At 41.1% G+C, this 25,131-nt stretch overlaps 1 long non-coding RNA gene across 1 annotated transcript in view; it reads left to right on the plus strand.

Moving 5' to 3' along the window:
- LOC149316037 (uncharacterized) overlaps positions 1 to 18,637 on the plus strand; it is a 54,435-nt gene extending 35,798 nt beyond the window's left edge. Inside the window, exons 2-3 of the long non-coding RNA XR_016280694.1 lie at positions 16,883 to 17,220; positions 18,435 to 18,637. This is a non-coding gene — a long non-coding RNA (uncharacterized LOC149316037). The remainder of the gene's footprint in view (positions 1 to 16,882; positions 17,221 to 18,434) is intronic.
- The last annotated feature ends 6,494 nt before the right edge of the window (positions 18,638 to 25,131 follow it).

Genomic DNA, 25,131 nt, shown 5'->3' on the forward strand with positions numbered 1-25,131 from the left:
ACTAAAGGCATCCCCCCTTTAAGTCCACTAAATCCTGTTTAAAATAACCTAACTGCACCTCTGAGTGGAAAAAGGCACCGGAAAACCTCTTTGTATGTTTTGCCTCTCCCATTTCCGTCAGTGAATTCGGCCTGCCCTTGTTGTCCCCCCTCCCCTGCCAGGAGTTTTCTCTCTGCCCATCCACCTTTCCCACTCATTTGTTCTTTCTCATCCTACTTTTGCATTCCCTCTCCTCCCTCACTCACTCCTTTCTTTCTCCCCTTGTGGCTTGCCAACTGCCAGCGGATGACATCTCCTTTCATGTTTGGGGCTGAGCAGAGGCTCTGAATGTTCGTTTGATTCCGTTAAGATAATAGCTGGTTCACTGTCAGATGCAGACTGATCAGTTAAAACCTTAATCACTGCCTGTCTACTCACATGGCACTTATTTTTTAAGAGATTAATCCCCTAAGCACTGCACCAGCATATATTCAGGGCAGAAAAGGGGGGGGGGGAGTGGGCTTTGTATTATTATTTGATGCTGTTTCTTTTCCTCTTTTCTTTCTTAAAACTGGCTCTTTCTCCCTCTCCACCCTCCCCCAAATTGTTTTTCTTTTTAATCTGGTTGTTGAGAAGTATTTGACCTCTCCACCTCAGAACACCTCTCCTTCTCAATAAAGTGGTCTGTGTAATAAGTGAAGGCGGGGAAGAGACACCAGTTATTCCCTTGGCAATTGGCCTGCAAATAAAAAAGGGAGGGGAAAGACAGACAGAGATTTAGGGAAATATTTTCAGGATGCCAGACAACTTTTTCCTATCAGTATTTGCATATGCATGCTTTCCCCCTTGTTTATTATTCCTGTCTTTTCCTTTCAGAATTCCTGGCTACTTTTGGGATTATTGGAGAACTAGACACCATGATGAGTCCTTGTGAGGAGTTCAGAAACTTTAGGACTTAATTATGCAATAGACCCATGTAACGATCATAGTTTCCCAATATTTTTACCAGTGCAAAAAAGCTGTGGGGAGCAGATAATCTTCTGCCATTTTCTTTTTTAAACCCAAATCTTTTCCCCCAGGCATGGTTCTATTCCTTCTGTTGTTTCTCCCACAGTACCATTTCATTTTTAAAAACTGGTAGAGATGGAAAATTGCCATATATACTCAACCATAAGTTGACCTCATGTATAAGTTGAGGGCAGATTTTAGGGCCAAAATTATGGATTTTGATATGACCCATGAATAAGTCAAGGATAAAATTTAGGGGTATGTAAGCATGGATCTAAATGATAAAAGAAAAGAAAACAATGTGAAGTCGAAGGCTTTTATGGCCGGCATCCATAGTTTTTTGTGGGTTTTTCAGGCTATGTGGCTATGTTCTAGCAGAGTTTCTTTCTGACGTTTCACCAGCATCTGTGGCTGGCATCTTCAGAGAATGCTTTGCCTGGAAAATGTTGGGTATATATATACTGTGTGAGCCTGGGAATGCAGGAGTGATTTGCATGTGTATTGTTCTGTGCTGATGGCTGGCCTCAGGCTGGGAGGCTAATGCAAAAGAGGATTAGTGTCTGCTAATTGGTGATCATTATCTGCTGGGAAAGCCCCTGACTCTGAGTGGTTTCCCATTTGCATTTGCTGACTCCTAATTTTGCTATTCTTCAGGACTGGTAGCCAAATTTTGTTCACTTTAAGGGTTTCTTCTTTCAGGTTGAAATTGTCCAGGTGTTTGTGGATTTCAGTCACTTCCCCGTGCATCATGACATGGTAGTGGTTAGCATGGTCCAGAACTTCACTGTTTTCAAACAGTATTTTATGCCCAGGATGGTTTGTGGCATGTTCTGCTACTGCTGATTTTTCTGGCTGGCCCTGTCTGCAGTGTCTCTTGTGTTCCTTGATTCTTGTTTGCACGCTGTGTTTGGTAATCCCTATGTAGACTTGTCCGCAGCTGCAATACCAAAGAATTGACAAAATTTCAGCAGGCATAACTGTGCTCACAGTAAAGGCTGGATGAATGAGAGGGTAGATAGAGGTCAGTGCTTCCATGACAGATTACATACTTGCATTTCACCAGGGGATGGTTCTTTGTGTGTGTGTGTGAGAGAGAGAGTTAAAGTACAGTACGTACATTGACCTGTGGATAAGTCAAGTTAGGTTTGGGGGGGTCAATTTTTTGACTAAAATGTCTAGATTTATACATGAGTATATGCAGTATTACACATTTCTGTCATGCAATATTTGGCTTGTCCCTCAGATACGTATTCTGACAGTCAGGCAGTCAGCCTATTGTGTCATACTAACAACCACCATCATGGTGATCTGAATCCAACAAATAGCCTGTGATACTATGAAGAGTTCAATCACCTCTCTCTCTCTCTCTCTCTCTCTCTCTCTCTCTCTCTCTCTCCCCCCTCCCCTGGCTCCAGCAACCTAGTGCACACAACAGTAAAGTAATGGCCTTCCCAGTGGCTGCTTCTCAACTGCAAAACTCCTTTCCAAGGGAAACCAGGTTGACCCCCTTCTTGTCATCAGGCAAACATTTTTCTGTTCAATAATTAAAACAAGCCAAACAAGCCAAAGGAAGTTCTGACATGTACTTTTCATGTTCCTGAAGTCATTCTAGGAGCTAAACAGCCTATGCTACAACCCTTCTGTTCAAACCAGATCAGGGCCAGCCCAGGACATTTGGCCCAAGGCATTTGCTGCTTGAGCCACAGTGGTTCTCCTACCAAGCAGAGGAACCAAAGCTAGCCACATTGTTTTCGCACTTGAGGCAGAAAATGCCATAAGCACCACTACACTTCCTTTGCCATAAAAATACACTGACAACAAACTTTTTGTGCTGCCCTTTTGTGATACCCCAAATCTGCTGTCTGAGGCCTAATGGTAGTCTGCCCCTATAAATAGAAACCCAAATCCAATAACCATGCTGGTAGAGTGTAGGAGTTCATCACTCCACTTATGACATTGTTAGGGGCTAGAAGGTGCTCTTTCTTTTTCACTTCCTTCCTGAATATGCAATGACAACACGGATGTATTCAGGTGCAGCTCCACCCCCACAGTTATACATCATCCTCAGGTGTGTCCCTGGTGCATTCCAGTAGCCCTTAATGGGTGTTAATGTTTAATCCTTCTTTAAGGTGGGGGGGGGAGATTATGTATATATTGAGGTATTTTAATCTTTGTACGCTGCTTTGATTTTATTATTTATTTATTTATTTATTTATTTATTATGTGGATGGAACAATCTGCTGCAGAATAAGGCTGTTTCTGCTTTCCTGGGTAAGCAAGAACAGCTAGACAAGCCTAGACACTCCATTATAATACAATGGTGGCAAGAGGACAGAGCTAGACCAGTACACCCAGGGGTTGGGTTACTGTGCAAAGAGATACAGGAACTTCTGTTCTGTTTCAGGATGACAAGTGCACAGGATAGTGCACAACTAACTCAAGAAATAAACAATGGAGAAACCTGGTCAGTCCAGGGCCATACACAGAAGGTCAGTATGAGCAGAAGAGTAGTTGAAGCAGTCTGGGGTCTAGGTGTGAAAAGCAGTCCAAGGAGGATCAAATTCCAGTCAAGGCGTTACCAAAGAGAAGAGTCCAAAGAGCAAGCTAAAGTTCATAAAACTAAAGAGCAAGGGGTGTCATGTTGACATAGAAAGTGGAGCTATAGTATAGCAGCACATAAATAGCCATGGCTGTACTCATTTTTAGCCAGTTGATACACAACACAGCTGCCCTAATTATTCTTTGTTCTTGTGTGCCTCCAAGTCATTTTTTTACTGATGGCAACCCTAAGGTGAACCAATCATAGGGCTTTCTTGGCAAGTTTCTTCAGAGGAGGTTTGCCATTGCCATTCTCTGAGGCTGAGAGAGTGTGACCTTTTGCCTTTTAAAGCAAGCCACTATCTTGCCTGTGCTTTTCTTACTGTCTTTTAGTCTGCAGTACTCCAAAGGATGAAGCAGCTTAGCTCCAACACCCTCTCTCCTTGGTCTACATGCAATTGTCTATGCTTCCAGAGCAGGGCTGCCAGCTTCCTATGGCTCTGACTGTAGCCTTGGCTCCTATCTTCTCCTTCCTCATCTACTGTACATCTACTAATAATATCTCTTTCCACTACATAAAATACACAAATGCAGATATGACTGGGAGTCTCTTTTATCACCAACTGGAGTCTAGCCAGAGACTGCTGGCTTGGTCCATCTGATCAAACAGATGGGCTACAATAGAGGCAGCACTCTGGAATCAACTTTGAAGGGATAATGCTACTAGGCTAATAGCCATTCTGCTTAAAGCATTTGCTTCCCAGTTGGAACAGAATGATGCTAGTAAATTGTCCTGAAGAGCTCATTCTGTGGAACCAGAATGGCATGCCTGTCAACTGCCCTGATTTGGCAGAGATAGTCCTAATTAATCCTCTGCTATCCCAATTTTTCAGGTTTTAAAAAATGTCCCAATTCCTCTCTCCTCTGTCCAGTTTCCCCCTTTGTCTTCAACTTATTTCAATTGCTGTAAATGGATTTCCAAGTGTGAAAAGCAGTTTGTACTCAGTTATTTCATATGGGGAGAGGAGAGGAGGAGACATAAACTTGTCCTTCCCAGTAGATTCAGATACAAGCAAACTGCTGCAGTCTCTCCTAACATGCCTGCCCTTCCTTATTAATAACTTTGGCCATCTTGACCACACTCTGTTGTTGCTTGCCCACATATGTCCCAGTTTTCACCGATAAAATGTTGGCAGGTATGCCATGAGTTGGTTACAGAGAATTGACCTATTCCCGTTCTCATCTCAACTATCTGAAGATTTTACAGTGGCGTACACTTAATCCAGGCTGCCTGATAGACTAGATCTCCCAATATGAACCTACCCAAGTCTTAAAATCCACAAGTGAGGACTTTTTCTCTTGGACCCACCACCATCACAGGCCCATGTTTTGCATAGGAAGGTGCTGTATTTTTATTTTTATTCTTCTGTTCTTAAATGATCTTATACTTTAAAAATTCATGGCATCTTAATGGCTTGTTTAACTGTGTTTTAACCTTTTTTAATCATCAGATCTTCAGCTTCATTTTCTTTCAACTTCATTCTAAACTACCATTATGCTACACTGAAAGAAAGACCAGATATTAAATAAGCAAATAAATAAATATAACATGGAACTAAGTTCTATACAAAAAAGAAAATAAAAATAGATAGGCTTATAGCACGGCAGGGTATGATAAGTAACCACACATCTGTATCCCTATAAAACAGGGCAAAGGGCAGCATGGGGGAGAGGCTGCTGACAGGAAAGAATGAAGTATTAAACAGATCATGCTGCTCCTTTACTCAAAATCAAAACCTCTCAAGTCTGTATGATTTCATACGCACGCACACGCGCGCATACACACTGCTAGCAGAACAACATTACTATATTACAGGCATTATCATGCAATAATATAGTGTTTTCCCTGCATGCTGGGATTGCAGCAATTTATCAGTATTTCCCAAAAACCTCCTGTCCTGTTCTCTTGGGAATAAGTAACATCATAAAATAGTATGTTCTTCTATTCACTTGAAATTTTCTTGTTGTTAAATGAACACTGCATTTATAATGTGGAAATATCCCAAGGGGATCTCAGCATATTTTTTAAAGGGAGAGAGAGAGAGAGAGAGAGAGAGAGAGAGAGAGAGAGAGAGAGCTCTTAAAAAACATCATCCCATTAGCAAGATTTTGTACTGAAAACAAAAATAACAGAACTGGAATTACTAACACACACAATACATACTTCTCATCACTCTTTTAGAAATTGACACTCAGGTGGGAAGTGCTGCAACTCTATTTCTTGCCAGCTTTTGCAAAACCGAAGAATTTAGCTCCAGGCAAACTCTAGAAGGAAATGTTATTTATTTATGCAAAGACAAACACTTGTTTAAGCATGTGTACTATCAAGGCAAGTAAAAATAAAAACAAATGACAATCATTAACTTAAATACTGTGAACATAGAAGTGGGGCAGCAAAAAAATTTTACTAATAGTTTTTGTGGTTTTTTTCGGGCTATGTATATTAGAGAAATCTAGCAACAATATTTTGAACCATTTAATTTCTGCAAAGTTTTTGAAGATAGCTCCTTGGATAAGAAATTCCCATAATCTAATCCAGATAATACTGGAACCTGAAATGCAAATTCTTTCTGATCTCCCACAATATCGGGGGGGGGGGGGGAGCAGGAGGGAATAGGTGCAAAAGAGAGCAGAAAGGACAAAGCATATTTCTACTTTGTTGAACTGCATCCCATATTGGTGGCAAATTACAAGGTAAATTTTCTTTAAGGATTAATGGGAAGGTTGTCAAAATGATATGGGAATATGCATGGAGCTCATGGACATTATCTTCCCTACGCCTGACCTACTCAGATGATGATATATGAATGCATTTCTATATAGTTAAAAATGCCCTTCCTTCATGTAGTGAAAAGAATCCAAAAATGGGGAAGTGTGAGGATTGTTACCACCTGCCACCTTTGGAGCCTTCTTCCCTGGTCAGAATTGGGGAGATGTTTTTAAATTTTAGATAGACACATAATGCCTCCATCACCACAAGGATGACCCGTGCCTTCAGAATCTAAACATTTATGCTTGGTATCCAGTTAGTTCAAAATGTTTAATCCAGGGTATTTGCATGCTAGTTTAAACTCCCTGTTGAATGAATGGCCGATTTTAGGTTGCAGTATTTCAAGAAATTAAACACATACAAAAAAAGCACAACATCTAATATGAGACACAGCACCTTGTGAGTATTGAGAAAATTGTTTTGATTTTATTTCGGGAGAGGAAGAAATCCTAGGAAACACTCAGAAGAGCATTTGGGGATAAAGCTGGGAAGCTGATTTCCTTTTGAGTGTGTTGATTTCTACTTAAAACAAATCCAAGTGTGAATGTTGGAATTAGGCTACTTGCCAAAAGGAGCTTTTCCATGCTATTACTGGTTGATATTAAGCTAACATAGCATACACTAGAGCCACTCTCCACCAATTACCATAGTGACCAGGCCTAATGGAAGCCATGGGATAAAAATAAGCAGTGGGCCACAGCCACCCATTCCAGATCCAGGGGGAAAATCTAATCCTAATGAGGGCAAAGCCATTATTAGACTGCCAAACTGGTCAGCATCACAAAGGAGGTGGCCCAATCTGCCCGTATCCTGTCACCATTTAAAAGCAGATAGCATTCAAATCCAGCAGCATTAACATTTCTCTTCAAAACATGCTGTGAAGTAGAAGAAGAAAAGAAACATAATGTCAAGAATGCTCAGACACTTATTCATATTCAAACAGAACATCAACCTAAAACAGGATGGATTAGATTATATTCCTAGCATGTCTAAATTCACCATTTAAATCATTTGCTAACAAGGTTCTTCATATAGCTTTAGTCAGAGGCAATTAGCTGGATGGGGTGGGGGGGGGGGGGAACTAGTTAGGGATGCAATTTCCCAAATGGAATACAATGTACATCTCAGCAATTCAGTAGTATCTGGATAGACAAAGCTTGCAAAATTACTTCTTAGAAAGTAATTTGTTGTTCAACTTATTACAAATCGCCCAAAAGTAGATTCATTACTGTTTGCACTGCATTGTAATGTCCTTTCTATATTAACTTGTTACATTGCTTTCTCATTACTTTAAAACAAAAACTTTATGCATAAAATTATAAAAATGTACTTCTAAAATTACTAAAATTGCTTGCCCTTTGAAAGTAACTGTTTCACTTGCTATACTACAGAGTTACTCTTACTTATTACATTCCTTTTTAAAAGCTGTTTTGCTACAAAGGGCTAACTAATTACAGTTAATTATATTGCTTTCAGTGTGTTACTTTGGAGGTCTGTGAGTAGATATGTAGGAAGCTGTGAGGCTGTTTTGTCCATTAAACTCTATCTGGGAGGAGTTTCCAACAGAGAGGTTTTACCTTTACTTATTACCTGATTCTTTTGAACCTGGAACTTTCTTCATGCAAAACATGTGCTCTATTATGGCAACTGTCGTTATGTGTAATCAAGTTGGCTTCAGTTTATGATGGCCCTAGAAATAAGAGCATGGGACACAGTGGCCTAGCGGTTAAGACACTGATTTTAACAATTGCAAGCTCAGCAGGTTGGTAATTTAAGGTCCAAGTGCCACATGACAGAGTGCGCTCCTGTCACTAGTCCAATTTCTGACAACTTAGCAACATCCATCCTGGCCAAAGGAGGCAACTTTGCAGTAACCACCACCAGAATCCCTGTTGAAGACATCATTGCCCAGGTGGAATCTGCCCTCCACCATCTCCCAGAGGAGGAAGCAGAAGGGATAAGAAGGGAAACAGCAAGGATTCTGTGCAAGGCAAAACCACCTCTCAGCAACATAACCAAAAAGGAAAGAAAAGCCATCAAGGACCTCAATTCGGATCCAGAAATGCCACAGTCATCATGGATACAGAACAATACATACAAAAAATCAAGGAACTCCTGGATCCTACAACATACAAAAAGCTGAAACAAGACCCAACCAGCAAAATCACCAGAAAAACGAACACCCTGATCAAAAACTCCTCAATTCAGCCAACCACAAGACAAAGTTTGTGCAAATCTGAGGCTAGCCCACCAAGACTCTATGGACTTCCCAAGATCCACAAGGATTCCATTCCACTCCAACCCATAGTGAGTGCCATTGGATCCCCCACATATGACTTGGCCAAGTTTCTGGCCACACAATTACAAACCCATATAGGGCAGACCCCCCACTACATCAAGGACTCAGCTCACTTCATTAGAAAAATTAAGAACCTGGAACTAAAACCTGGAGACATTTTAATCAGCTTGGATGTGATCTCCCTGTTCACCAAAGTCCCCATAATGGATACCATGACACTCATCCAACAGATTTTTCCAGAAGACATCACAGCCCTGTTCAAACATTGCCTCACCACAAGCTATTTCCAGTGGGACAATGGATTCTATGAACATAGAGATGGGGTAGCAATGGGAAGCCCTCTAAGCCCGGTGATAGCAAACTTTTACATGGAACACTTTGAAAAGCAAGCCCTGGAAACAGCACCAAAAAAACCCACAACTTGGTTCTGATACGTGGATGACACTTTCACCATCTGGAGCCATGAAAAAGAAGACCTGGCTGTATTCCTGAACCATCTGAACAACATCCACCCCAACATCCAATTCACTATGGAAAAAGAAAAGGAAGGAACAATGCCATTTTTGGATGTCCTTGTCATCCACAAACCACCTGTGTTTGGGTCACACAGTATACCGAAAACCCACACATACAGACCGATACCTGCACAAGAACTCCAACCATCACCCAGGACAAAAAAGAAGCACAATCAAAACACTGGGAGACCAAGCAAAACGCATCTGCGAACCCCACTTCTTGGAAGATGAACTGAAGCACTTGGAACGGGTTCTACAGGCTAATGGTTATTCCAGCTCAGACATCAGAAGGGCTGCCAGGCCCAGGAATACCCAGAGAAGTGAAGACAAGCAGCCACCCAAAGGGAAGGTATTTTTACCATACATCAAAGGAGTCACAGACAGAATAGGCAAAGTGGTGAGGAAGCATAACCTGCAAATGGTTTACAAACCGACAAAGAAAATCCAGCAAATGCTTCACTCAGCCAAGGACCAGAGAGATCCTCTCACAGCTGCAGGAGTTTACCGCATATCATGCAACTGCAGACAAGTCTACATAGGGACCACCAAACGCAGTGTGCAAACAAGAATCAAGGAACACGAGAGACACTGCAGACTGGGCCAGCCAGAAAAAATCAGCAGTAGCAGAACATGCCACAAACCATCCTGGGCATAAAATACTGTTTGAAAACAGTGAAGTTCTGGACCATGCTAACCACTACCATGTCATGATGCACGGGGAAGTGACTGAAATCCACAAACACCTGGACAATTTCAACCTGAAAGAAGAAACCCTTAAAGTGAACAAAATTTGGTTACCAGTCCTGAGGAATGGCAAAATAAGGACTCAGCAAATACAAATGGGAAACCATTCAGAGTCAGGGGCTTTCCCAGCAGATAATGATCACCAATTAGCAGACATTAATCCTCTTTTGCATTAGCCTCCCAGCCTGAAGACAGCCCTCAACACAGAACAATACACATGCAAATCACTCCTGCATTCCCAGGTTCACACAGTATATATACACCCAATTTTTCCAGGCAAAGCATTCTCTGAAGATTCCAGCCACAGATGCTGGTGAAACGTCAGAAAGAAACTCTGCTAGAACATGGCCACGTAGCCCGAAAAACCCACAAAAAACTTAGCGATTCAAAAGCATGTAAAAGTGCAAATAGAGAAATAGATATCACTTTGGTGGGAAGGTAACAGTGTTCTGTGCAGTCATGCTGGTCATATATCCATGGAGTTGTCTTTGACAACGTTGGTGCTTCGGCTTAGTAACTGAGATGAGCACCGCTCCCTATAAGACACAACTTGACAACCTTACCCTCACTTTTTTATGAACAAGAGTCTTGGTTATCAATAGCCCTGCTGAGGTCTTGCATACGTAGGAATTTATCACACAGGCTATAAAAATGGAATTTGAACAGGATAAAATCACTTTGGCCAGTACTTATCACATAATGTTGTGTCCGTCCTGCTGCTACCTTGCATTCCATTCATTACTAGAATGCACCTTTGCAAAGAAAGGCAAAACTCATCAATAGATTAATCATAATATTTAATAATATTTATTATTTATAAACCGCTTTTCCAAATTTGATCAAAGCGGTGTACAACACAAAACAAAAATGTGAGACAATAAAACAAATCAATAACACATATCATCAATTAAAATTATATTAAAAAGTTTACAAATATTAAAACCCAGAAAAACAAACTAGCTGGATCACCCAATTGCATATCAAGGGGAGAACAGAATGGAATCAAGACACATGGGGGAAAGCTTGTAGAAAAAGAAAGGTCTTAAGATTCTTCTTAAACATGTCAAGGGAGGAGACAGAGCAGAGCTCGTCAGGAAGGGAGTTCCAGATCTGCGGGGCCAAGGTAGAAAATGCCCTATGCGAAGACGAGGAGTATCTTGTCTTCAGAACCCTCAACAAATGCTTCCCAACCGATCTGAGAGTGCAGGGCGGATTATATGGGGAGAGGCGGTCCTCTAAGCACCCTGGACCCAAGCCATTTAGGGCTTTATAGGTAATAACCAACACCTTGTATTGATTCTTAATCTTGCTGCTATTCCATTACTGCCTTAATGCGATAGGTCACTTCTGCTGCAGTTCCACTTCTCAAGCAGTCATGCGGGGTGAGTGAGCATAATCCTGCTCCTCTAACCCTCTCCCTGCCAACAGCTTCCCAAAGCTGTCCGCTGTGTGCACATTCACCCAGCAGCTGGTGTCAGGAAGCATTTGGCAGCTGTGATAGTTTGCCTCCCCCTCCTGAAGTGTGGGGCTGCTGTGTGATGGTACACACAGCAGCCCCATTCTTTGGGAGTGGGGAGGAGGAGTGATTGCAGCTGTCAACAGCTTCCCAAAGCTGGCTGCTCTGTGCACATTGACACAGCAGCCAGCTTTGGGAGGTGGTTGGCAACCACAATCAGTCATTCCCACCCTTTCTCCCAGAAGGTTGCATTTGTCAGTACAGAAAACAGATCACACAACCATGGATTACCAAACTGCTGCTTTTGGGGAAAGTATGATGAGAAATGATGCTCAGTTTTATTCTATTCTTAAACTAATATGATTAAGGCAGGACAGTGGGTTGGGGTGATAAAGTCCTTAGGGCCATGGTTTCCTCAATTCAATAAATCTACTTTAACATGGTCTTCCTCTTTTTCCTACTGCCTTCCACTTTACCAAGTATTAGCATCTTTTCCAATGAGCCATGTCATCTTGTGATATGTCCAAAATATGATAGCCTTAGTTCAGTTATTGTGGCTTCCTGTAAGAAGATAGGCTTGATTTATTATTTATTTGTCTTTTTGGCAGTCCATGGTATCAATAGAACTCTGCTTCAGCATATTTAAAATCAGTTGATTTTTTCCCCCTCTCTGCTTTCTTCACTGTCCAACCATGGCATGGATGATTCTGACTTTGGTAAGATTATCTGTTATTGTTGTTGTTAACTGCCCTTTAGCTGACTTCAAATCATGGTGACCCTGTGGATGAGACATCTCCAAGACTCCCTGTCTTCAATCTCTCTGCTCAGGTCCTGCAGGCCCAGGCCCAAGCCCTCCCTGATCAAGCCTAATCAAGTGGCATGTGGTCTTCCTCCCTTTCTACTGCCTTCTATCTTTCCTGGAATCATTGTCTTTTCTAGTGATTCATTTTTCCTCAGAGTATGACAGCCTCAATGTAGTCATCATGACTTCTACAGAGAGTTCAGGCTTAATCTGTTCTAGAACCCTTTTGTTGTCTTCTTGGCCATCTATGGTATTATCAGTACTTTCCTCCAGCATCACATCTCAAATGAGTTGATTTTCTTTCTGGTGGCTCTTTTTACTGTCCAGCTGTCACATCTGTACATGGTGATGGGGGATACAATGGCTTGGACAATGCTCACTCTATGAGTTTTGTCTTTGCACTTTATGATTTTGTCCAGTCCTTTCTTAGCTGCCTTTCCCAATTCTAGCCGCCTTCTGATTTTTTGACTGTAGTCTCTGCTCTGATCAGTATTTGAACCAAGGTATGGGAACTCTTTGACGATTTCAATTTTCTCATTGTCTAGGATGAATTTTTGCAGATCTTCCATTGTCATTATTTTTGGTTTTTTATGTTCAGTATTTATCCAATCTTGGCATTTTTCTCCTGGACCTTCTAAAGTAATTGCTCCAAATCTTTGTTTATTTGTGTTAGTAGTGCTGTTCCATCTGCATATCTTAGGATGTCAATGTTCCTTCCTTGTATCTTCTCTCCTCCTGCCTCTCAGTGTAAGCCTGCTCTGCATACAATATTTTCTGCATAAAGGGTGAATAAATAGGGTGATAGTATGCAGCCTTGTCTGCTCCCTTTGCGGATTGGGAACCATTCTGCTTCTCCGTATTCTGTTCTGACAGCAACTTCTTGTCCTGAATACAGGTTATGCATCAGGACAGTCAGATGTTAAGGAACACCCATTCCTCTAAGCACGCCATAGCTTTCATGATTTAAAATAACATCAGATCACCCAGAGACATAATGAGGAGGAACGTTCCTGACAGCTTATTTTTAAAACAGAATATTTTCAGACAGAATACATGGGGAACTCCACATAACCAGAGATTGACATTTCTTATGTTATTAATATGATTTGATTCAACTATCATTATTAAGTTTAATGTGGGAATTGGAAGAGTACACTTTAGCTGAATGTGTTTTGCCTATAGGCTAGCCATTATAATATGCTTACCTCAACAGGCTAGTTTTAAAAATGGCTTTATACTGCTATGTCCTGGCTAGCAAATTATTATTCTGCAAAAGTATATGATTATAACTGTGGCAGTCCTAGAACAAATAAATTAAATGCTAGTATTTTGCATGGATTTATCTAAGCAATGATATGAAAATATCTGTAGTTAAATTATTTCTTTGTTCAATTTATATAAGGCACTGCTTCAGAATAAGAATCCCAGTATAAAACTCCCAAGGTAAATGCTGAAAATGGATATCAGTCTGTTAGTAGTCATTTTGTTTTATTTCACATGTGCCTATTGTTAGTTTTGGCTGAAAAGCAGGCTGAAACACTTTGAACTGTTATGGGGGAATCTAGGAACCTATCCCTATTTGTTCTATGTTATCTCTGCCTCTGGTAGCAAAATTTCTGTTAAAAAAGTAATGTCCAGGAACACATCTACTTCATTCACTGAGGTATACCGGTACTTCATCTAACTGAGTAATGTTTATTCACAAGTTTGTATCAACTATAAGCCTCAGAGTTTTGTGGATGTGGTTCATACCTTCCTTTCACAGGGAGAAAAGCATCTGGGGAGCCATTAGGAGAGAGGAAATGGTTTGAGAGGAAAGGGATAAATAAACCAACCTTTGTCCCCAGTCACTTCTACACTTGATGAAAGTTGAGAAATCTTATGTTTTTGGACTAAATTGTCTATGTTGGTTAAGGGATACTGGATTTTTCCCCCTAAGCTTTGTGCTGATCCACACAAGACTGCCTTTTGTTTTAAACAATGTGGGAGAAAATAAAAGCCCGATGGTGGACCATGCCAATTTTGGTACTGATTTCCAAACCAAGACATTAGATGCTATATTGGGCATCTATAACTTTGAAAACATACTCAGCTACACCTTATCCAAAGATGCACTGATCTCAGCAGTGGGTGTATATAATGCTTGCAGTCGGAAAAACCTAAATAGCACCTTATAAAGATGAAAGATTGGATACCAGTGACAGTGTGGTGTTGGACCCTATATTTCTTCAATCCCAATCTAACCAACCCAACTGAACACATAAAAGGAAAGATTTTTGTTCCCACCAAGTCTTGACAAGAAACACAATGAAAACCGTTGGTTTCCCAATGGAAAATATATAGCATCTTGTTCATTGCTTGTAGCAAGAGGATAAATTTTAAGAAGACCCTTTCCCTCTAAGGGGATAAATCCTTCAGGATGAATCATCCAAGACTACCAGGGAACAACCAGAAGCCTATTGACCCTTTCCTTCACCGGCAGAAATCCTGACGTGAACAAGTGGTCAGTCTAAGGTCAAAGGCCAGTATGGGGCCAGGGAGAGCTGCTTCACTTCCCCCAGACCCATCTGCCTGTGCACAGACAGCATCTACCCTAAAAGGTGCACTATCGATCCAGCTACAGGCCCTGAATGCGTCTTCCCCCAGACAGTAGCAATTATCATAATCAAGCAGTTGACTCCAATTACGCTTTTCTCTCATTAAAGCCAAGGGGATGGCCACAGCCACAGCAGCAAAGGGAAAGTTCGCAGCCATGTCGCCTTTGCATATCTTAATCTAAAATGACAGGGTGTGACACAGAGGGCAGGTGACCCTGCCAGCCTTCAGCTGTTCGTGTGGCAACAATTTCCAACACCAAATTGCTCCCAGGCAGGCCTTGATTGGAGGTTCAAGACAGCCAGAGAGGGGGGGGGGGAGAGAAGGCATTTAGGGGACATGAACATTTTTCACAAGCATATTTAAATATGATCAATTTACATTCAAGACCTTATTCTTTGTACATCATTAAATGCATCTTGTACCTTGGTGTATTTTCTATTGCTGATGTTTCATGCAAGTAGAGATGTATGTAGTTATTTTCCAGCAAAGTGAAAAGGACAGAAGAAAAACCTTGACTCTATTAATATCAATGGAATTTCTATTTTTCCCATGCTGCACAGATTTTCCTTTAACCAATGAGTGATATATAGGCATTTATTATGTTCTGCATCTTCCAAAATTCAGATTGGAACAACAAGCCTGAATGTAAGGAACCAATTGATTGAAGATTTCAGGGCTGTTTCAGCATCTTAAGTCCAAATCCACACCTACAAATATCACCCTCTAAAATTAGGATATCATGGGCACCCAAGAAAACAAACAAATGGGTTCTTGAACAGATCAGACCAGGGCTCTCCTAGGAAGCTAAGATGATCAGGTTGAGACTATCGTATTTTGATCACATAATGAGAAGGTACGGATCACTGGAAAAAACAGTACTGTTAGGAAAGGTAGAGGGTAGAAGAAAGAGAGGAAGACCACAAACCAGATGGATACACCCAATCAGGGGCTTATGGGCAAGGAGGATAGGGATTCTTGGAGATGTCTCATCCACAGGGTCACCATGAGTCGGAAACAAGAATAGGTTTACACATAGCAAAGAAGCAAACAACAGCAACAAAAATGACATTGCCCCTTTCCCTCACTTTGTTTATATGATAAAGGTAAGTCATTTAGCTTTTGAAAAATAAGTTTATCAAGAGTAGAACAAACACTTTGCTTGCTGTCATGGGGTTCTTCCATGTTTAACAATTCAGTCCTTTTAGCACTGGGCCAAATATATGGAACTCTTTTCCAAATCATATATATTGGGACACTTCCATGTCAGGTGTCAGTATGGGGATGGAAAATGAGCACATTTCACCCCTATATAAAAATTCTGCCATCCCAAATGAAATTTTCTTTCAGTCCCCAAATTTCTAACATTCAAGAGAATGAAACATGGGAAATCAATCACACTTAGAATGTTTATATTTGCTGTGATCATATCTCCTTGCTATTTTTGCTTAACTTTTTTCTTTGGATACCTAAACCGTGTTTCTAAATGTGAAGTCGAAGGCTCTCATGGCCGGCATCCATAGGTTTTTTGTGGGGTTTTCGGGCTATGCAGCCATGTTCTAGAAGAGTTTGTTCCTGATGTTTCGCCAGCATCAGTGGCTGGCATCTTCAGAGAATGTATTTCTAAATGTTTAACTCAAGTTTTAAGTTACTGCAGTGTTGGAGTTCTGGAGACTGGAAGAAAACCTAACAACTCCCAGAACTCCTCAGAGAATCAGCTCTGTAAAGTAGGCCACATGAGGCTCCTACATGCTGGTTTAAATAAGCATGAATTCTCCCAGCTCCTTGGGTTTTACCAGTCATTTCCTCTGTATCCACTTGTTCTATTGCTGTGGGAATGCAATTTCTTGGGTCTACATTAAGATTTTTCCAAAGATTTTAAAAATAAGTAAATAAACAAATAAACCAGGGCATAGTTTGCTGAGATGGTTTTGCAGGCTGAAGAGCAAATTTTGTCCTCTCTGGCTTTTGTATGCTTTTTTAAAAAATCAGACTAAAAAGCCTAAATCAAATCCTATTGTGGGAGAAATGTGGGATATAAATCCTTGAAATAAATAAAATAAATCCTATTTCTTGAACTGACTAGAGGACATGTCATTTGGATATTTTTAAAAAGACAGACACAGAGAGAAGAAATCACAGCAATGAACCAACATATTTGCCCTGACTGGATGAGCTCTTGGGCATTATCAGCTACTCCAGAGCATGTGCCAACTGTATCACTAAATAAGTAAGTATAGGCAACCGAAAAGACTGAGGCCACACTCCAATGCCACACTCATCCCAAGGCTTCAAGGCTGTCATCAAACTGCCCTGCCAACTCTGCCACAGTTCCTGTGGAGCATGGAAAAGGGCCCTGGCTCCTTTGGAAGTCCACTGGTTTAAAGAGAGGGAGCTACTGAACGTGAAATGTGCCTGTCTGACAACCTGCACCCCACATGTACATGAAGCAGTGTAAGTATTTTGCTATAAAGGAATGAATCAGCAGACTGGCAACTTTTTTTTTAAATGAATTTTATATGTATGACAATTAACCTGGGATTACCAACAGAAATCTGTGATTGTCCCGGTAAAAGCTGACATTGGGAAGACCAACATGTTGCTGCATCTTAGGGTGTATTCACATTGCAGAAACAAAGCAATTTGACACCAAGTTAACTGCCACAACTCTATCCTACAGAATCCTGGGAACTGTAGTTTGGTGAGGTGCTAGGCCTCTCTGACAGACCAGCCTGAGTACCTTGCTAAACTATAAATCCCAAGATTCTTCAGGATGGGGCCATGACAGTTAAGGTGGTGTCAAACTGCTTTATGTCTGCAGTGTGAAAGAGCTTTCAAAAAGGTAGACTGAACTTTGAAAAAAATTACTTTGGGGGGCCACAACTCCAGCAAGCAGGCCATTCTGGGAGTTGTAGTCTACAAAAGTAACATTTGCAAGCTCTGAAGATAAGTCAGTGCTGCATTTATTCCCTCCAGTCACAAAAATTCCCTACCCTCCAGTCTTGCCTTTAAAAAAAAAGCATCAGAGCACAGAAGAATGTGGAGGGGTCGAAAGCCTCTTGAGAGCAGGTAGCGCCATCTGTGCAAGGGCTCTACCTCCTCCAAGGCAGCAGGGGGGAGGGGGAGGGCATGGAAGATCAGTTTACATAAGTGCTTTACCATATGAACAAATAATTTAGTGGTATTAATAGAGGTTAAAGTTTCCCAGGAATCCAAAACAGGCCCCTCAGGCACAGGTGGGTTGTTTCACTCACAGGGCGGGAGGGAGTAACATGACACCAGCAAGAGGAGATGACAGGAGGCAGAAACCCAGCCAGAATTTACACTGTGCAAATAGGGTGTGGTGGGTCTTTGCCTGTATCCCAGCTGATTTATTAGGAGGCCTTCAAACAAAGGCTTTGGTGGGGATTGTGCCATCCAATGTGCTGCATCCTCAGCCTCCCATCACCAGCAAAATGCAAGGCATTTGCAATACAAAGTGCGGAGACAAGATGCCAGTTAGGTTTGGAGAAGAAAGATCATTTAGGAAGCATGGGGTGGGGGTTATGCGTAAAGAAAGAGGACAAATGCAAGAACAGATGAAGTAATGCATAGCCTGAGTGCATGAGGAGAACACATATGTACTCCGAGTTGATAGATCTGGTGATTATTTATTTATTTATTGACAGGCCCAACACCATCGGGCCCAGCCTCGATTAAGGAAAAGAGCCCTCCCTTCAGTCCATCTGCCTTGGTCAAGGCCTCAGAGGGAGAGAAGAATGCTGGACCTGATCCCTTCCCCCCTCACCATTCCCTTCTCCTTTTGTGTCATGTCTTTTTAGATTGTAAGCCTGAGGGCAGGAAACCGTCTATTATCCCCTCTGTTGTAAGCCGCCCGGATTCCCAGTGATCGGGCGGCATATAAATAAATTATTATTATTATTATTATTATTATTATTATTATTTCCTACCTTTTTTCCTATACCTGAGTTCTCTGACAGAGAAAGCTAAATGTGTCACAATATAGTTCCAAGAATTCCCAAGCACTGAGCCAGGGCAGTTAAAGTGGTCTCATACTGGATTATTTCAGCAGCGTGTTTTGGACCATACCAAATCATCAGTAAAATGGGTTTTAAACACAATTAAAACAATTTAAACCAATTAATCCATTTAAAATTCATTAATGGACAGAATATAAAAATCAACAGCAACAACAAAACACTATTAAGAGCCCATCGTAATAAGTTCCTAAAAGCCTGACCAAACAGGAAAGATTTCCTTTCCCGCAGAAGGAGAACAAGGAGGGAACCACTGTAATCTCCCTGGAAAGAAGTTCCAAAGTACCACCAAGAAGGCCCTCTCCATTGTTCCCACCAGTTGCAACTGGGAAGGTTGTGGGACAGAGAGACGGCCCCTCATGAAGATCTTAGCATTCAAATGGGACTCTTAGAGGGAGATACAATTTTTCAAATAGTCTGGACCACAACTGATTTGAGCAACAAGGGCAACTGATGTTTCCATCACTCCCTTGTGCAAGTGATCTCCACAGCAAGGAGGAATTGTGACAAGGACCCTGCTTCTCACTGTTGCATTGGAGATCACTCATGAGAGGAGGGTAAGAGAACATCTGTCAGCTGTGAAGTCAAAAGCTTTCACGGCCAGCATTGATAGTTTTTTGTGGGTTTTCTGGGCTATGTGGCCGCGTTCTGAAAGAATTTATTCCTGACAATTCAACTACATCTGTGGCTGGCATTTTCAGAGGATTGTGGCATGAAAGCGAGTGGGGTATATATACTGTGTGACCCTTTTAATCTCTGTGTTGGTCTGTTGTTGAATGGCAAGGCCTCAGGATATCTGCCAGCTGCTTCCCAGTTGACTGGGGGACAGACCTGTCACTCACAATAGCTCCTACTCAGTAAGTGGGGAGCAATTGGGGTAAAAGGAGGGTGATGGTTCCAGCTCCTACCCCCCCTCCCCAGCAAGCAAAGTTGTGACAATGAATATTATCACACAAGGAACTGGACATCATTGTCCCGTCCCTGTCCCATCCTTCCCACCCAATCACGGGAAAGACTTTCACACATGACCCGCATTTGACCCGGCAGGAAAGCACCTGTGAAAGTGATTGTGCAAATCACTTTCACACTGCAGCCGGGTGTCACTTGCAGTCTTTTGTATTAATGAAAGAACCTGTTAATACAGTGGACCCTTGTTATACGCTGGGGTTTGGTTCCAAGATCCCCTGTGTATAACAAAATCTGTGTATGCTCAAGTCCCATTAAATATAATGACATAGCAAAATGGTGTCCATTATAAAAAATGGAAAATCAAGGTTTGATATTTGAAATTTATACTTTTTTTGAACATTTTCAAACCATGGATGTTTGAATCCGTGTATAAAAAATCTGTATATAAGAAGGGCTGACTGTACTATGATGACTGAAAGCACTTTTCAGCTGGCTGCAGTGTCAAAGTGATTTGCACAATCACTTTCACTTGGGTCATGGATGGGATAAGGATGGGAGAGCGATCCTGTCCCTATACCATCCCCCTTGTGAGAAGCAGGATGCCTATCACAATTTCTTTTCACAGCCATACTCACTGGTGGAAGAAGGATAGAACAAAATCTTCCTTGCACCCCAATCTCCAGCTGAACAGACCTGTTTCTTTTGATGTAGTTGCTGGCTGTTAAGGTAGGCTTACAGGGTTGGGCCAGGAGACATTACTTACTTATGCATTCATAACTAAGTAGCCAATGTAGGATATCAGCAATCATTTTTAGAAATGTACAAAATGTGGGGCAGGGAAAGGTGATGACAACTTCCAGGGCTACAGCCAGATATAGATGAAGGACAAGGAATGTGCAGGGGAAGCACTACAGAAGTTCTGGTGAGCACCACAAATGGCTCCCAGCGTGGGAGATGTAAACGCGGGACTGAAACTGAAGTGTGAAAGGTAACTTTACAGTCCTTGTTCTCTAGTGGTATAAGGAGCCAATGTGAAAATAAGTTTGATTACAGAAGCCTGACTTTTTCAGCAGAATGGAAGAGCAGGACAATAATCACAGGCACAGAAGGCCTTCCATTGGTTTTAACTTGGGCGATAACACATTAAAAAAACTTCACAACTTAGTACACATTAATTATTACCCTTGCAGTAAGTATTGTTGTTGTTGTTGTTGTTGTGTGCCTTCAAGTAACTTCTGACTTATATCGGCCATAGGCAGAACCTATCATAAGATTTTCTCGACAGGTTTCTTCAGAGGGGCGGTGCCATTACCATCGTCTGAGGCTGAGAGACTGTGACTTGCCCAAAGTCACCAAGTGAGTTTTCATACCTGAGCCAGGATTTGAACCCTGGTATCCATAATCATAGTTCAGCCCTCAAACCACTACACCATGCTGGCTCGCCTTCTTTTGCTTCACTACCAAACCTGGACATGAGGATGGTGGGATTGAGAAAAAGGCTTCTCCAAAGATCTTAGAGCTCAGATGGACTCGTATGGCAGGATCAGGTCCTTAGATAGCCTGGACCCAAGCCAAATAGGACTTCATGGGATATTCTGGTTATCAGGATAATCTGCAAATGAAAAGGTCTTAAAATATGTAAGTCTCAGAATTAATGTGTTCAAGCAATCCTAAAATTAAATCTGGAGACAACTTCCTTAAAAATAAAAACAAGACCTAATTTGCTGGTGAAAATCTCTTTGTTCAGCTGGACTTCTGAACTCTCAAAGTGAACTGTTATAAAAAAAGGGGGGGGGGTCTGCTGCAGCCTTTGTATTTGTTTTCATTAATTCTGTTATGGCTAGCTTTTATGCAGTTTCTAAGGTTGTTTTACTGTAGCAATATTCTGTTCTTCTAGTAGTGAACTATACTGAAGGTTTTGGGCAGCCCAAAAGGCTGGATATAAATGAAATAAACTAAGAGAATATATGTGTTTGGTACACTGTTGCCATTAAAGAAATGGCAGATAGTACTATTTTCCCCTTGGTAAGTTGTCTTTTTTATTTAGAGCATTTATATGCAATGCTTCAGCATAAGGGGTACAATTAAAAGAATAAAATTATAAAATAAAAGAATCAGACAATAAAAGAAGATAAAACAATGGGGAGAGGGAATAGCATCCATCAGTTACACCAGACTCAAACATAAACAGCTTTTAAAATAACTATTCAGTGTGGTTAGTGTCCCAGGACAGAGCTTTAAAAACTATTTACGTGGCACTGAAAATATATCAAGTGGATACTAGGGTAGTATTCCAAATGTAAGACACTTTCACAAAGGAAAAGATTCTCTGAACGGTCACAGCCAAAACCTGATGTCAGATGGTGATGGCACCTTGAGAAGAACCTCTGCTGAAGATTGTGGCCCTATTCTTCAACTCCAGGAAAGCCCAGCTGCCTTGGAATGAGGCAGACCATCTAGCCACATACTGTCCAACTGTCCCAATTTGGGAGGGACAATCTTGATTAATCCTCTGTCATCCCACTTTTCATCTGCTTTTAAAATGTCCCACTTCTCTCTCCTCCTTGCACTCCCCTCCACCATTGTCCTATGTTTACTTCAGTTGCTACAAACTGAGTTCAAAGTGCAGAAGTAGGTAACAGAGGATTAACTGAGGAGGTTATCCCATAAGGCTAAAAAAGTGGAATTAAAGCAGGATAATTCTACAGCCAAACCTTGTTAGATAACATCATAGCTGAGCTGTATCTGGTCTGTCCTCCACCTCTGCCTGTTGCACATGTTTTCACTGACAATTTTTACCTATCAATAGCTGCCAGTGTCACTGCTGGGGCATTAGTTCTGTGTGATGAGCTTCCAGCAGCAGACCCAGTGTTCAGGTGAAGCTGAGACTGATCTCAGCCTTCCCACACTCCCCCTCCAACTATCCCCCATCAGGTTTATTTTATTTAACTTTTCTTTTCTTCCCTCCCACCTAAATTGCATTATCAAAATTCCTAAATTGTGTAAAAAATAGATATATTTTTAAAAAAAAAAAATGAAAGGCATAATGGATAGAGCAATAGGGCAGGGAAGCAAGTTAAGGAGCAGACTAGTAAAGAGAGTCTCAAACCAGCAATAACCATTGCAGCCACATTTCTGTGATTGAAGACAAATGATAAGGGTTGCTCTCAAACCGGTATCTGTGTGTTTTCTTTCGCTAACACAATCGCAGTGAGAACGGGGGCTCATGTGATAATGTCCTATGACTGGCACTGCCAAATCAGGACAGTTGGCAGGTATAGTAACAGCATTTTAGATTGCATCCACACTGCAAAAATAATCCAGGTTGACATTACTTTAACCGCCATGGCTCAACGCTATGGGATTCTGGGAAATGTAGTTTGGGAAATTGTTGTCTGCCACAACAAACTGCAATTCCCAGAATTCCATAGCATTGAGCCATGGCAGTTAAAATGATGTCAAACCAGACTATTGTTGCAATAAAAGTGCAGCCCTGCATACTGTATGCTAACCCCTGTTCCAGATGCCACTATTTTCTTACATGCACATGGATTACTATTAGGAACAAAACAACCCTTTTCTATGATTAGATATGATCTGAAGAGAAACCAGAGTATTTCTATGATGGCTACTAAACTTTAGATCCTCCCTCCCCCAAGCATAGTTATCAGGATTCTGAACAATATCTTCTATGTATTCATTTTGGTTTGCTTAAAATTTAAGTAGCATTTAATGAGTTATTTATACTACCCAACTGGTGGCTGTTGGTGAGCTGCTTATTTTATGTTTTATTCACGTGTTGCTTTTACTATAATAAACGGTTTTCAACTTTTGTGGTACTCTTCAGAGTCTTATACGTGTGGAACACTCGAATAAAAAATGTTTTCAATAAATCAAAGTTAGTGTTGTTTCCAAGAAATGATTACCTTTCATCAAGTGAAATATATTGGCCCACGAATTTCCCAAGTAGTGACAATCTGGTTTTGTTTATTTTAAAAGGTGGTGGTGAAGCTTATGTTGTAAAATCTGGCCTGATTAATAATATCCAAAATCAAGGACATGCAGGAGCTCGGTTGCCTAAAATAAGGAACACCCACTGTGTTCTAGGACTTGTAAAAGTAAGGAATATCAATTCAGTCCTAATCAGGCTGTGACGTTCTATCATATGGGGTGGCACCTGTTAAAATTAAGCCCATCTGTGTAGCCCAAGCTTCATTTGCGTGCAAGCGAAGCCGAAAGTAGAATAATAATAATAATAATAAATTTTTATTTCTACCCCGCCCTTCCAAAAAATGATCAGGGCGGCTTACAAAGTTATAAAAACATTACAATACAAGTTAAAAATTCAATCAGCAGTTAAAAACCATTAATTACAAAAACAGGAACAGGAAACGATAAAATAAGAAATACATATATCAGGGGCAGAAGAAAAATGCAAAAACATTCATCGATCCAGGGTCAGAAAGGAAAAAAGGGGCAGGAAAAAAACAGACAAACAAATTAAGGTGGGAAGGCCAGCCGGAATAAGCTCCAAGTAAAGAGTCACCATGGAAAAGAATGTAGCATTCTTATTTTTCTTCTCACAGATTCTTCTCTACACTGGAACTGTGCTACACTGCTGGAATCAAAGGTTCCTCTAATACCCTTGCCAGTACATTTAAACATCAGTTTGTCTGGGGCATGAACTTTACACACTACAGCTCCTGCAAAATGCTTTGCTCTTTTCTTTTTCTTTTTTAACCCCTTCCCTTTATGTGCCTGCCTTTTTTCTCTTTCTCTGCCATTGCCTGGGCTTCCTCTCCTACTCCCCCACCCTACTGCCAAAACAAAACAAAACAAAAAAATCTTCCCAGAAACACTAGTGTGTTTTTGAGTCCAGGTATGAAACAATTCCTCAGCCATGGCTTGTGATGCTGCAGATAACGTAAGGAGAATGTAAATCCTCTCAGCAAGTGCAGCAGCCATAAAAGGCTAAAATGGATTCCTGTGGATTAGAAATAAAACACAGAAAGGCCCCTGTTCTCTCGCTTTCCCCCACCCTGCTACTCTCCCTCTTTAAAAAAAACTGTTGGAAATGCAAAGGGCTTTAAAAAAAAATCACAGACTTAAAAGAAAAATAAAATACATTCCAGGAAAAGGACTGCTGCTAAGAAAACTAAAACCAGAAAATGTTTAAAGATGTTTTAATGACTTAAACACAGAGCCGGGATTGTGTCTAAAAGTTTCCACGTATGCAAAAAAGAAAAAGAAAATTCAATATTAAATATCCCCCTGCCACCAGTACTACTGCTGGATTTCCCCCCCTTGAACTCTCTTATTTAAGTTTTGTGTTATTAACACAGCAGACATGGTCTCAGTAAAATTTTACATTTACGTTCCCATTCTAAAAAAGAGGTCCAGCTGCAATTCCTTCTGCAAC

This window comes from Sceloporus occidentalis, unplaced genomic scaffold (assembly GCF_023333645.1).
Source record: "Sceloporus occidentalis isolate IW3139 unplaced genomic scaffold, rSceOcc1.0.p SCAF_3, whole genome shotgun sequence".
NCBI classification, from domain to species: Eukaryota; Metazoa; Chordata; class Lepidosauria; order Squamata; family Phrynosomatidae; genus Sceloporus; species Sceloporus occidentalis.